This window comes from Ochotona curzoniae, unplaced genomic scaffold, assembly GCF_017591425.1.
Source record: "Ochotona curzoniae isolate NIBS_2020 unplaced genomic scaffold, NIBS_Ocur_1.0 contig_908, whole genome shotgun sequence".
Classification (NCBI taxonomy): domain Eukaryota; kingdom Metazoa; phylum Chordata; class Mammalia; order Lagomorpha; family Ochotonidae; genus Ochotona; species Ochotona curzoniae.
The window spans coordinates 20,254,419-20,269,995 of record NW_024466607.1 but is presented as its reverse complement, the minus strand read 5'-3'; the positions used below and the strand labels follow the sequence as shown (position 1 = coordinate 20,269,995).

Genomic DNA, 15,577 nt, shown 5'->3' with positions numbered 1-15,577 from the left:
AAATAAATAGTTGTAAAAGGTGGGAAGACAGTGGATACAGCCCTTCACAGTCTCTGTGAGAATTGTCTCTGACAATTAATCAACAATAATAAACTGAATATAGCACAGTTGTATGGTCACAGTGCTCTGGCTTTTCTAAATTTGCCAGTGATAAAATACCTTCCCCCAGGGTCAGCCTCTTCTGCTCCTCCTTGGCCCCTACATCCCACCACTGTCTTGCTGTCATATTTGTACAAAGGATAGGCTATTAGAATTTAATGTTGGGACCAGAGTTGTGGTAATAGCAGAGTAAACCACTGCTCAGAGTATACCACCAGTGCCAGCATCCACTATCATGCACCTGTTTGTACCTCAGCTACACTATTAGTGTATAGTAGACTTGTCCACACAGTGTATGGCATTGTCCTATTTTAATTAAAGAGAATGAACAAATAGTTACAACCCCTACAGCATATATATACATCCTAAGCCTATGTGTATGTGCACACTCATGGATTAATGATCTGGAAGGCATGACTATATTAGATGGTTGACAGCAGTTATCTCAGAAAGTGTAACTACAGGTAAATTTCACCTTTTTCTAAGCATTGTTTGAAAAAAGAAAGAGATAATTTCACCATCTTTTCTTCCTAAACATAAGTCGCTTTTTTGGTCATCATTGGGTTGAACTGTGTTTCCTGTCCCCAGCAGCAGCTTACAATCAGTGGACTGTGTAGTCACAACTTCTAAGTGCACAAGTCGGTGCCTGGGTCAGGGGCCAGGTCAAAGCCAGCCCCAGCTGGCTGACCTCAGCAACCTTCTTAATCTCGAATTGCATGTGGACATGTGAATGGCAGTGGTTACCTTGTGAGGATCACACATCCTCAGCCAGGAGACTGTCAGTGCTTGGTACCCACCCTGGCCCAAAGTAGGGGTTCTTTGCACAGCAGTTGTTGTTTTTTCTGGGAACCTCTGCACGCTCCCTGCATCCCTTTTGTGCAGGGCCCCATTCTCTCTGTTGTTGAAATAGCCTCTGTCTACCTTCTTTCACCTCCCCAGACCCCTGTTGTCTGATTCAGCTTTACTGAGCATACTCAGGATCTGATGAGTCCTTAAGCCCTTGAATTTGTCCAAGTGATTTGGTCTCCTTAAGGCTGATGTGAAATAGCTGCCCCAATCTTCCTATGCTGTCTCTTGTCTGAACCATTTTCTGTTTATTGCACTGATCTGAAAGTTGGATCAAGCATCCTTCTATTTCCCCAAGGCTGTTGAGAGGGCCAGAGGTGGTCACTTGTGAAACCGCCATTAGCAGTAAGTGTTCTAGCATTGCTCTACAATGACTTTTTATGGCTTTTGTTCATGCTTGTGGAGGGCAGAATTCTGAAGCCAGGGTGCCAGCAAGGCTGTGCTCATTCTTGAGGCTCAGAGTAGAACCTTTTGCTTCCCTCTCACTGTGTCCAGCAACTGTTAGCATTGCTTGGGGTCCTTTGCTGGTGGCTGTACATCTTCCAATCTCTGCTTTGTTCCCATATAGTCTTCTCTGTTTTGCTGATTTGTGGTCACATACTCCCTACTTCTGCCTCTACCTCCACCATGCCTGATTGTCTATGTCCATGTGTGTCTTCTCTGCTATCTGTCTCAGGTCTCCCTCTGTCTTTCTCTTACTAAGATGACTGGAATCACTGGATTTGGATCCTATCTGTGTGATCCAGGGTGATCTCATCTTGGCAGTCTTTTACTCTAAAGATTTGTTTTATGTATTTGAAAGGCCAAATGACAGAGGGAGATGGACAGAGAACCAGATTGCCATTTGATGATTCACTCCCCCAAGTAGCTACATCAGCTGAGGCTGGGTTAGGCTAAAGCCAGGAGCCAGAAACTCCATGTGAGTCTCCCATATGGGTAGCAGGGGTCCAAATATTTGGGTCATGATCTGCTGCCACCTAAGCACATTGTCAGGGAACTGAGCTGAACATCTGAGGCTCCAACAAAGCACTCTGATATGGGATGCTAGTGTCACAGGCTGCAGCTTAAGTTGCTGTGCCACACGGCCAAACTCAAGAACATTAATTTATCATGTATCAGAGACTTTTTCCAAATGAAGTCATATTCTTTTTTTAAATATTTATTTTTCTTTGAAAGAGATTTCACAGAGAGAGAAGGAGAGATTCAGAGAGAGGTCATCCATTCACTGCTTCACTCCTCAAATGATGACAATGGTTGAAGCTGAGTTGATCCAAAGCCAGGAGCTAGGAGCTTCTTTCTAGGTCTCCCACATAGGTGTAGAAGGCAAAGGATTTGGACTATCCTCTGCTGACGTCTCAGGTCATAAGCAGGAAGCTGGAATGGAGGTGGAGCAGCCAGGACATGAGCCAGAATAAAGGATGCTGGTACTAAAGGTGGAAGATCAGCCTGTTATGCCATCACACTGGCCCAATGATATCTTATTCTTAGATTCCAAATATGAATATCTTTTTATGTTTAATCTGCCATTCATGGTGTTGATAGAAGGTTTAGGCAGTGGTTTAAATTTCTTCTGGAACAACATGGAGCAGAAAAAAGTCAATAAAGTATAAATGAAATAAGTAACAATGTGAGAAATACTGTACATTCTTTTCCTTATTTGGTAAGTAGCATACTTACCATGGCCCATGTTTAGAGCTGTAAACCTCATTTTAAACATGCATTAAGTGATGAAAGCCCAGTAAATTCAGCCCACAGTAAGGTATCTGTCATGGACAGGACGCTAGGGTCAGGTTAAGGATTGGGACACCATATTCTTCCTCACCCAGGGCTCCCATGGAAGCCATTAGTAAATTGGCACGTATATACTATTGGAAGGAGCAACAGTGGTAAATAATGCAGTTGGGAGATTGGATCAAGTATGTTACAGGTTTTTCACTCAGTATTCTTGCCTGGAGTTTGCTTTCTGTCTTTCTGCAATGTATTAAGGGAATGTGGCAGAGGGACATCCTGGAGCAGGGGCACTATGGGGACGTGTTAGGGGAGTGTGGGTGCATGAGTTTGGCTGCAGTCGGGGGCCCCAGGGGCAGTTATGGTTGGTAGAGGAGGTTGGAGAGTGATGCGCTAATTTCTTCCTAGGATGTTGTTTCTATTTGGTTTCAGACAGTGCCACCATCTTCACTCCTTCTATTTATCCATTTGTCTATCCACTTGCCTGCATTTAGGCAGATCACCTTATTTCCTGGTCCTTGGCCCCATTATCTCTCCTGGGCAATCCCAGGACTGCATGGAGCTGTGGGTGAAGGTTGTGTGAGAGAGCATAAAGAGGCTGGAGCCTGGTCCAGGCATACAGAGAACACTAGGAACAAGAGTTAGGTGCCATTGTTTCTGCTGTATGCCAGGTACTGGGGACTCGACTCATGGCTCTGAGAGGTTGACCTCAGATGGTTAGCATTGTGTAGTCCTTGTATTCTAGGTGTAGCCCTTGTCTTAATACCCATTTCTTTTGCTCCTTTACAGTGGCCTGGCATGTCTCCCCATTGCTTTTCCATGGCCTTTCCTCCTATCACCTGTCTACTTGTCTCTGGATGTCAGTTCATCCAACAGGGACTCTGCCAGGGTCTTCTGTTGACCACCTGTACTTGTACCTCAACTCCACCTGTGACCTTGTAGTGCCCTCTGCCTAAGCTTCCTCTTAGCTATTAGATTTTGTCAAGGGGGCACCTGCCATTCTGGTGTGTGGGGAATCCTCAGTTGGTGAGTATTCCAGGTTCCTTCTCAGGGGCACACTCCTTCTTCAGCTCCTTGTTCTTCTTACATTGACCTTTCTCAACACTTCCCAACCTCCAGATTGTCATGAGGATATTAGCTTTTCACTTTTGATAAGCAAACTTAAAGTAGCTGATATTTATTGAACTATGTTCTAGGTACTCTTGTAAAACCATTTCCAGCTGGCTTTACATCTGGTAGCCATTTCATCCTCAGCCCGCTGTGACTGGCATAGTTATTATTCCATTTACAGATGAAGCTGTGAGTCATAGAAAGGACTAGCACTCTGCCCAGGGTTTCACAGGTTGTGAGTGACAGAACCACATGGAGTTTGCTAATCAGTAATTATGCTGTTGTTTCTAGAGAAGAAACTTATCACTATTGCCAGAGATATAAAAAAATTCATAAAAGCCCAAATTATATTTCATCTTTAGGCATAGTCTTTAAGGGTCTTTTTAACAGTCTTACTCATTTCGTTGTTTAGTTTCATACTGTTTGCTGCCTGGTGAAAGTGTCATGTTCCTGCTAAAGATGAGTCATTTGAGCCACAGAATTCTCTAATGCCACCTGCCTCAGTCCTTTTGTGTGTGCTTGTCATTTATATCAATGCATCTATTTCAGTTTTCCACCAGTTTTAATAAATCAGTAAGGGTAAATACAACCAAGGTTTGCACAGTGGTACAAAACTGGCTGCAGAGTCTAGATGGTGAGGTTTCTGAGCAGGTGTAATCTTGGATTGCAAGCAGCACTAACAGGTTTTGTTTACCATGACACCCTAAAACTCCAATTCAGTGCATGAATAATAGTTTTAAGGGCTCCATCTGTGGTTTCCATGAGCCACATGTTTGAAAGTTTTACAGGGGATCCCAGGGGCCACTGTTGGCAAGGCACTTCTCTATGGCTCATTCATGTGAGGTGCTACACAGAACAAAATGCACCTTGTTCCACACAGTTATGCACACAACGTGTCTGGTTCAGCAACACCTTAGTTAATGCAGAACTGCCTTTGTTCTCAGTTACTGAAATGCCTGGTACATTTTTTGGCTACCTGAGTAAACATGGACAGAAGGACTCAGTGGACTAATCCATTGTCAGGCTGTGCACTTTAGGGGAGAGCTTAAAAGCTGCAGATTTTCCAAGGATGAGTCATCCAAGGGAGTTTGTACTTGGGCTTTTGTATTGAATCTCAAGAGTGAGGATGCACTGGCTTCCCCTACCAGGAGAACTGTTGCACAAAAAGAGTATGTTGGTACTGTGGAGGCTGCAACACGTAGACATCAAGAGGCCAGCTGAGCTTTGGAGAATTAGAAATGAGGCTCCAGGTCTCATCTTTGCTTTTCAGTGCTGTGGTCTTAGTCTGTTCCATTATCTTCTTTGAGGCTGTGGTTTCCCTCCTGAAGACCAAGGATCTAAAAGTAATATTGACTTCCTAAGTTGGAGGTATGGGACAGGTTAGATATTTCTCTTAGTACTTAGCACACAGCTTAGGATCTGAGAATGTCGGGTCAGTTTTATTGTTATTAAATTCTGTTTAATGAGCAACTGGAAAGTCAACATGAGCTAGGAAGATCATGCTATGGAGTTGTGACTGCTCCAACACGGAATCTGGAAACCTTCAGTTCTGGGGTTCACATGAGGGATTTGAAAGGATCCTACTGAAAGTGAGAAGTTGGCCCCACTAGTTTGTTCCTGCCATGCATTCCGCTTCTGTGGATGCTTGGTATTTTGTACTGTAGAACTTTTATTTCAGCTGAGTGTTGGAAGTGAAAAGTCTACAGCAAATGAAAGACCATGGCCTTTTCAGTCTAAATGCTATAGCCACCACCACCACCGCTTTCCCTCATGGTCTGATGTGTGGTGTGTGTCTCCACCCAGGGAAGTCTTGTGTGTGGGTGCCGCCCTCTGCTCCTGCAGCCTGCAGCCATCTGGACCCTGGGGGTGTGTGGGGAACGCAGTGTTGATTCATATGCCACCCCCTGCTGGCATCTCTAAAATGGGCCCTCTGGCTGGAGCTATGAAACAACCAGCACTCCCCCCTCTCCCATGCTTGCTCCAAGTACTTGAGAGAGAAAGGAACACTAGGGAAAATGTGTAAAGATACAGAAACTTTGGAGGTGAGGTTGAGTGGTCCATAAGGATAACTGGACACCGTTGACTTTCTTCAATCTAGTTTTAGAATCTGTGACTCAAAGTGTGATGCCCCAAAAGGTGGTTCTCCAATGGTGCTCTGAGAAGTTCTAGAAATGTGCTGCAGATTGATTGGGCGGGCTCCAGGTTCCTGCCCTCTTTATCACTCTTTTAATTACAACAGATTTAATTTTCCTCCTGTTATTGTTCTTCTGCCTGTACCATGCTCACATAGGTGTTTTCATGGCAGCTCTGATTCATCAAAAAAGAATTGGGTTTGAATCTTCTCTAGGATCTCTGATCTCTCCTGCCCTCCAATTTAAGTTAGAGAGGGATGATAATAGATTGGAAATAAAATATCTTAATTGGCAGTCATTCATAGCTGTAAAGTTGGCCATTTTGCTGCATGTCCAGGAGGCCAACTGTATCTGAATCCTATAGTTTCCTCACTCTTTTCATTGCTGTCTCAGCATTGTCATTGTGATGTTCATATAGCATTATTACCCCTATACATTTGCAAGTTTGATCCTGCTTCTTTACCTAATATGCCTGCCTTCTCTACTGGGTAATAGACTCATGGTGACAGGGGTCATTTCTTCCCTATCTTTAGAACACATCACAGTGTCTAGTAGATGCCAAATTTATGTGTTGTGTGTACATGTACATGCATTTGTGATGTGTGTGTGTGATATTAGATTGCGTTTGAGAAAAGTAAAAACACAATGGCAACACAACTTCTGCCATTACTATTATTCTTGTCTAGTCTGCTCTTTGACTGCACTCAGTAGCCTTTGCTTTGATCATGGTTGGTCTTCAGGATCATATCTGTAAAGTCTTGTCTCATCTCGTGCTACAGTTCTTCAAAAGACATGCATTAGGATCTTGATCTACTTGTGTAAAGTATCCATGAAGGGCTCTGCTCTTGTCTGTAGATGATAAAACACAATAGTTTTGTAACACATGGAGCAGAAAGGTGGCTCCACTGTAATTTTAAAGTCAGAATGGTGTCAGCTGAGCCAATGAGATAACCACAGTTTTATCCATTGTTTCTGTCATTTATCTTTGGTCTTTGCGGATTAGAGCATGAACAAGATTACTTTTTCCTCACAGATTGTTGTAGATAGTGTGTTGCTATAAACCCCATCTTCAGCATCATCTTATCCCTTCTCAAAATAAGCAGTCTATTTGCAAACTGCTCATTTTTCATTGTGGAAATTTTCCCCATAAATGTTTTCATACAACATCATTAATTTCACCCTTCTTGCACCTAAACTTTGCTGTGAACTGGATATTTGTTCTGTTTCAATTTTAGCAGAATTTGTGTTGCTCTAATAGTTTTTTTTTTTTTCCAAACTGATCTTTCTTTTTAGTATATCAAACTAAATCCTGTCCAGACCTGTTATATAAAGTAGTATGAGTTCATTTTGGTGCAAAAAAGTTTGAAATCTATGCATAGTTATCTCAAAACCCACACATAGTTTTTATATATTTTTAATAAAGCTTGTGAAAATTTCTCACATAATGTGATCTATTTGTAGGTTGTGGAAATAAAAGTTGGGCATATTTGGTTGGGACATTATTCTGCTTACTGCAGTCTAACCTTTGGATCTCAAAGACTTACATACCCCCTAAATAAAGAATTATTTCCCTATATCTCATTGTCTCCTTGTGTTTTGGCATCTGTTCATCAACTCAAAACCCAAAATTTTCTTAAATCTCATCTGGTCAAAAATCTGGCCCCAAATCCCCAATTCTAAGATGATTATGTGTATATGCATGATGCTGTAGGTACATCCCATTAAGCAGAACTCCTTGGGATATAATTCTGTTGTATCAGTGACTTTGTTAAAGTAAAGAAACAATCTGCTCCCAGTGGGTAATGGTGGGGCTAGTGTAGGATTATAGTCAGATGCTTCATTTCAAACAGGAGCGTTACAAATGGCATCATTGGCTCAATACCGTTTTGACATCCACTTGGAAAGCAGCCACCATCGATATGTAAACGAATGAGCACTGCAATGTTCCTTTAATTTCCCAAACACTGGATGGGCAGAATATGGCCTACGAATTATAGTTTGGGAATTCCTGAAGACAGAATGAGTGATGGAAAATTATCCCAGACAGAAAGAACAGCCTGCTTCAGAATGAAGAGTGTTGTTGTGCATTTAAGACCCTTAAAGTAGAGTTGCCTTCACCATCCTCCAACGCTGTGTGCAGGGAGACTTATTGAAACATTGTGATTAAAAACAAAAGTAGGTCATTTTTATCACACATACAAATTTTAAAAACATAAGTGTTGTTGAGCTAAAAATAAAAATGTAAAAAAAAAAAAAGACATTTGTGTCATATGGATAGGTAGTTTCTCTCTAAATTAAAAGATAGTGCACCGAGCCCTGTGCAGTAGCCTGGCGGCTAGAGTTCTAGCCTCACATGTGCTAGGATCCCATATATGTGCTGGTTCTAATCCTGGCAGCCCCGCTTCCTATCTGGCTTCCTGCTTGTAGCCTGGGAAAGGGGTAAGAGATGGCCCAAAGCCTTGGGATCCTGCACTCACATGGTGGATCGGAAAGAGACTCCAGATTCCTTGCTTCACATTGGCTCCGCTATGGCCTTTGCGTCCGCTTAGGGAGTGAATCAGTGGATAGATGATCTTCCTTTCTGTCTTACCTCCTCTCTATATATCTGACTGTCCAGTTAAAAAAAAATTTAAAGGTAGTGCATGGGCAGGGCTGGAGTGTCCCATCGTAGATTGCCTGGGTTCAATGCTTGCCTTTGGCTCCAGACTCCAGCTTCCTGCTGCTGGAGCCCCTCGGTGACAGTGGGGATGGTACGATGGACTGAGTCTCTGCTGCCTGGATTCAGCCTCAATTCCCAGGCTTCTGCAGAATGAACCAGTGGATGGGAGTGCACACACACACTCTCTCTCTCCTTTCTTTCTGTCAGGTTGTCTTCAAGCTGCCTCCACAGTGAAGAAATGTTAAAAATGAAGTACTGTTTGTTCTTGGCTTTCTACTAGTTATGTGGGTGCACATATGCAACAGAGATAAAATCTCTGTGAGAAAGGTAGTCAGTCATCCCCTTTAAGATGATGGTTGCTGAGTCTGGAGCTGTGGCAGAGTTGTCTCCTGCAGCGTTGGCATTCCATATGGATGCCGATTCAAATCCTGGCTGCTCTACTTTCAGTCCAGCTCCCTTTGAGTCTGCCTCGGAAAGCAGTGGAGGATGGCACAAGTGCTTGTGTCCCTGTATCCGATGTGAGACGCCATGAAGAAGCGCTGTGCTCCAGACTACAGCCTGGATCTTTGTGTCCATTTGGGGAGTGAACCAGTGGATGGAAGACCTTTCCCTCTGTCTCTGTTTCTTTTGTCTTCCCAGTACCTCTATCTCAAATAAATGAATGAATATCTTTTAAAAAGAAGAAAAAAAAAAGAGGTGGTGATGGTCACTCCTTAAACAAGAAGGGAGAGAGGGCATGGTTGTGGGGGCTTCAGCAATCTCTACTATGTTTGTGTCTTAAAATTACATAGTTGTCATAACACGCACATGGCAGGAAATGTATCATCTTTGCCATTTTTAAGCACACAGTTGAGAAGTGTTACTTGTCTTCACGTCGTTTGCAGCTGTTCCCTAGATCATTTTCATTTAGAGAACTGAAGCTCAATACTCACTAAACCGCCACTGCCCATTTCTCTCTGTTCCCTCTCTCTTAGAAGCTACCATTCCAATTCCTGTTTCTATGAGTTTGATCATTTTAGAGTATTGATATCAGTGGTGTCACCCAGGTTTGGGTTTTGTTCGACTTAACCATCTCGCCCACATCCTAGCAAGTGCTGAAATGTTCTGAATTAAAGTTGGATGCTACACTTAAATAGGAGAATGTTGGACTTGTTGAAGGATTATGCTGTTGTAATAATATGTGGGAAAATAGTTGGGTGGAGAAGTGGAGGGGGGAATCCTTACACCTACAAAACTGTATCATGGAAAATAATAAAAAAAACAACATTTTCTCAAAAAGGCTGAATTATTGGTTGTTGAATAAAATGTGCAGCATTTTATTCATGTATTCATCTGCAGATGAATATATGGGATACCTCTGCTGTTGTGAAAATGCTGCAAATGCTGGTACAAAGTTGTATGTGCAGATCTAAAGCAGAGATTTTGCTCCCTCCGCCAAAAAAAAGGCCAGTTAAATAGCACACTGTGCCATTATAGCAGCCTGAGCATCTCATCTCCTGTGTTCAGACAGCATTTTCCACTCAGGCTTCCGTGCATACTTTCCAGCAAAACAGTTCTCATTAAGATTTTCAATGACTGCCTGCAGCTAAGTCTGGCAGCCAGTTCCCTGGCCTCATGCTGCTGGCTTCTGAGCAGTGACTGACACTGGCCACCGTCTTTCCTGGGTATCCAGGAGATCACATTCTCCATTCTCTTCCTGTCTTGTTGGTTGCTCCTTCTCAGCTGTCTTTACTGCTTCCTCTTAAAGTCTGAGATTCTTTAACATTGGAGTACCTTGGGATCAGTTCTCTCTCTTCCTCTCTCTCTGCTCAGTCTCTGCTGGCTGACCTCTTGGGTCATGGATTTACTGTTTGTAAATGTGGTTCTTCTTGCTTTCAAATCTGGGCATATCCACTTGGCTGCCTACTCAACATCTCCACTTGCATGTCTAATAGCACCAAAAAGTTAACATCTGTGAAGCCACATTCTTGATTCCCTAACTCCCACCTTTCCTCCCAGGCTTGATTATCCACCTACATGCTTTTTCTTATTTAGGCTGCAAGTCTTAGAGTAGTCCTTTTCTTCTCTCTGTAGTTCTCAGGCAGTCTGTCAGGAGCATATTCAGACTGACATCCTTCTCGTTGCCTCCTCTCTGCCTCCCTGGTTTAAGGCTCTGGCATTCCTTGCTCAGGTTATTCCAGGTACCTCCAGTGAGTTGCTGTCTTTCTGTCCTCACTGCCAACACTCTGCAACCATACTCTACAACATGCTTTGCTTTCGATCAAACCTTCCAGTGGCTTGACGTGCTCCCAAGAGTAAAGCCAGCATTTTCACAGTGAACTGCAATCACAGGGCCCAGGCTTCTGTCCTGCCTCACACCTGGATTCCTTTAACCCCTGTGGTTTCCCCACATTCCTGCTTGCAACCCCAGTCACAGACTTTGCATTTTCTGTTCCCTTTCCCTGGAATGTATACATGATATGTTCCCTAATCCCATTTAGACTTTCATTCAACACTGGACTTTCCATGAAGCTTTCCTGAATATCCAGCTTAAAAATCACAATTAATTGCCTCCTCCTTACTATATTGTCTTCCAACTTGGTGATTTTCCTTTAGAACATTTATACCCAACTACAGTTCACCCTATTTGAATCTTCGAAGAAAACAGACAGTAAGGGATGGTATATTTATCTATTTAGATAGCTGCCTTATCTCCTCTGTCCCCTCTGCCAAATATTTGAATATCTAAATCTACCATACCTTAAGACTGATGAGAGTTGAGATTATGGTGTTACTTCCCTGTTGGTCTCTGCAATTCATTTTGCTCCATTAGAGTGGCAATTTCAAAACATGGTTTTGGGGCTGGCAGGTTAAGCTACCACCTGCGGTAATATCCCATAGATGAGTGCCATTTCAAGTCCTGTCAGCCCCATTTCCTGGCGAATGCCTGGGAAGGCAGCAGAAGATAGCCCAAGTGCTTGGACTGCTGCACCCATGTGGGAGACCTAAAAGATGCTCTTTGGTCCTGCCTCATGCCTGGCCCAGCCCTGTTCCTGGTGACCATTTGGGGAGTGAACCAGCACAGGGAAGGCTTCTCTCTCTCTCTTTGCCTCTGACTCTCCTTCTCCCGCTCCCTCTCTGTACCTCAGCCTTTCAAGTAAAAATAAAATAATATTACAAAAAAAAAAACCCCACTGGCTTCAAGTTTGGTACTCTTTGCTTCAGTCAATGAAACATGGCAGATATGATGGTGTGTGGCTATCAAAGTTAGGTGATGAAAGCTCATTCTGTCTGCTCTTCTGCTAGTGACCTTGATCTTAGAGTTTTTGCAAAATGTGAGAGATTGGGATACTCTGAGACCGGCTTTGAGGAATCTCAAGCCACATGGAGAAGCCACATGAAGAGGTTGTCTAACCTTAGTGCTCATCTGGCCAAAACATAAGACATAGGCGTAAAAGTGCCATCCTGACAGTAGATCCAGCAGTACCCAGGGTTGAAGTTTCCATTCCATAGATATGAGCCATCTCTATCTGTTATGAATTCCTGAGATAGAATACACAAGGGTGTTGAAGTGATTTCTCATGACAAAGTTTGGGGGTGATTTGTTACACAAAAACAAACTTGCAGAACTATGATGTGAAGACATCAGATAAAAATAGTAATCACCTTTGGAAAAAAAATTTTTGAGGCAAGTTTTTAAAAAATTCTTTTTGTCTGTTGAAGAAAGAATGTGTTATATGTGAATTTTATTCAGACATACTCTCCTTGCAAAATGGTATTCAAGCAGATTATTTGAATAGAGACTGTAGACTCTCATAAATTGCCAAAAAATATCATCCTGATGAACCTCTTGAGATTTCATGCTCAAAAAACCTTCCTTTTTGCTAGTTTTCTATGATGACCACCTGAAGGAACTGGTGATTTTAGACCAACTGTGGTCAACTAAGTCATGAAACTATAGGACAATAGCCTAGAGCTCAAGGACTGTTGATGATACTAGTTTTTTTTTTTTTTAATTTGTTTCCTCTCTTATTTTAAAAACTGATAGTGGGGATAACTAAAAATACCACCCAGGACCAGCTTCTCAGAGTCAGCTACCTATTGGAAGTCTGAATAGTTTCCTAGCTGAAACGGCATTGGAAACCTGGAGTTCTTCCTTCTGCACATCCTGGAGGGGAAGGAACGTGCCCAAGGCCTCTGGCCGGGACTGAAAGCTTCTGACCTCTGTCAGTGCAGTGAGGCTGAGTCAAAGGCAAGCTTCTGAGGGTGCTGAGCCAGGCCCTGAGACAGCTGAACTGGGTTGTGCTACTTGGAGTGTGTCTTTGTGTCCATTTCCAGAGGAAATCCACATTTTCAATTAGGTTCTTACAGAGATTTGTGATGCTGAAAAGTTTCAGTTCTATCACAGTGGACGATTTAGTTCTGTTACTTAAAAGCCATCAGAGGAAGTTACAGCTTGTCTCCACTCATACCCCTAGAAATACCAAAAGTTGCTGGATAGATTCATTTGTTGCATAATTAGTACAACTCTCCTATGGTCACTCACTGTACTCTCATTAGAAAACTTTGGCAAATAACCATACGTTAATATCACTTGTGTGATCCCAAATTACCAAACAACACAAGACTCATTTGGTGTAATTTTCCCTTGCAGCCAATGCAGTAAAGTAGGCATAGCTGGGGTCTTGGTCTATCTGACAGCTTAAAAATGGACTCCATTTTAGCCAATCAGAGGCCTTTCAAATGGTGTTTGCAGAGCTCAGGCTCCTTTATTGCCCATTAGAGATGTTTTCTTGGGACTTGGAGTCCTTCCCTTGTAGCCAACAGGTAGAAAAAGAGGGAAAGTTGATGGCTATAAGGATTTTTTGTTTTTGGTGGAAGTTGAGCATGTCCATTTTTATCTACATTTTACTGGTGGGTCTTCTTTCCAACAACTTTGCACCATGGAAGAAGAAGAGCACCGATTTTCACTGGATCCCTGCTCTTCTGCCACAATCAGAGCAAGCATTTTGTTTTAAAAGAATTTTAAGAATTTTTTTTTTTTGCTCAGAGATAGCTGCAGGACCTTGAGATGGTGCAGGTAGTATGGATACATACTACAGCACTTTAGTACTTATGGTGAATCTCAGAAACCATAAAGTTAATATTGAAAAATAGTTAGAATAAGAAAACTGTGGTTACTGGGTAACTGGGGATTTTGTTGTTGTTGTTGTTAAGGAGTGATACTTATGACAAGGGCCCACTGTGAATTTTGAAATGGTTTATATTGTAATAAGAGAATTTGTATAATTATAACAATGAGAAACTCTGTTTCCACTTTTGCAAAACTATTGCTACAAGTTTGGCTTTTTAATTGCACATTTGCTCTTAATAGTATTTCCTTATTTGGCAAAAATTACAACAGCACATGCTTCTACTCTGTGGCTTTTATTTTCACTGTCTTGCTTAGCTGATTCTTGATTATTTTTATTCTTTTATACACACCTAATCTCTCTCCTTAAAGCCTTTTATGCATTTATTCTAGATTGGGAATTAGCTGTAGTATGAAATTATTATAAGGTCTATGGCCAGATTTTTAAAGATGAATCTTGTATGCACTTAGCATCAGAACTCCCAGTCTGTGAAATGTATCTCTTCAGGTGGTTACTACAGAGAAACCCTCAGTGGGCATACTTTCCATTTCTTGGTCTATGAGATTTCATTGCTCCAGTGAACACCACTAATCCTCAAAGTAACATTGGAATCTAAGTTGACCCATCCAGACCTAACACACACACTTTTTCTGAGTTTGGAGTCCTGGTAAGACTTCGTGTGGTGGAGAACTGGCATTAGATTATACCAACCCGTGAAACTGGGGCATATTGGAAACTTATTCTAAGAATCAGTGTTACACATTAGCTATGCATGGTCACAATTAAGTCCATAAAAAACTGATGTCTTAAATTTTGAATGACATTTCAGTGTTATCTAGGATCTTTATGTTATTAGATCCATTGAATACTTGAAACAGGGTGCCGCTGCTCCTGTCTTCCAGCTGTGCATTCAGTGACATCTCATAGGTGGTTTAGGGTTGATCATGGCGGGTGCTGACCACTACAGGTCACCAGCAGCCCGTTGGGCTCACCATAGAGGTTGTGCTGAGGTTCAAAGGAAACAGATGTTGCCAGGGCTGTCACAGCTGCTTGCAAAAGTACCATTGTTTGCCTTCAGGGTTCCAGTGTTGGCAGTTCATGGCTGTCAGGGGCTTTCACGGGACTATAGTATCTCTTTCTATTGCTCTGCTCCTAAAATCACATCAGTAATGCTTGGCTGCATCCCTTCTGACATGTGTGAGAGGGAGAAGATGTCCTAACTGATGGGAGAATATTTTAAATACTGCCGAACCACAGATCTCAAGTTGTAGGTGGAGAAGTAGGTTTACATAGGATTATAGATTTGTTCCACTGATGCTTTTGAGGAGAAAAATATATTCCGTAGAGACCCTAACCTTACCCCTAGCCACCCCAGTCCAAATAGCCATGGTTCTCCAAATGCTGCACCTGGGATATGTGCTCTGAGATCTACAACCTGTGACCTAGAAGAAGTATGTAATATGGTACAAGCAAAAGTTTATCAGCTCCTTGTCCTGGGTAGACATGAATTTTATTGTGGGATTTAAGACTTCTGACAATTTTTACATTAATATACCCTGTGTTTGTGAAATGATGATAGTAGGCGATGAGATAGGCATAGAGCTAAATTATAAGTGCTCTTGCTTAGAAAAAGCTGGACACTTTTTGGTCTTCTTTTTCTAAGTATTTTGTTGGGAGGTCTGTTTAGGTTTATTTGTTTAAATATTTGTGGTCCAGTGATTCTAAAAGTCTAGAACTAACTACTCCATGTTGGCTCTAAATTCATTTTACTTGAAACGGTAATAAGCCTTTGTGGAATTACCCCGTGGATGACTTGTACCAGAGTACCAGCAGCCTGTACCAGCAGCAAAGTACCAGCAGCCTGGATATGTGTGAGCCCTCTGGCTTACTCC

General features: G+C 42.3%; 1 protein-coding gene across 3 annotated transcripts in view; it reads left to right on the top strand.

Annotated features, from left to right (window-relative positions):
* Positions 1–15,577, top strand: part of ERC2 (ELKS/RAB6-interacting/CAST family member 2) — a 628,330-nt gene that overhangs the window by 192,823 nt on the left and 419,930 nt on the right. The window lies entirely within an intron of this gene.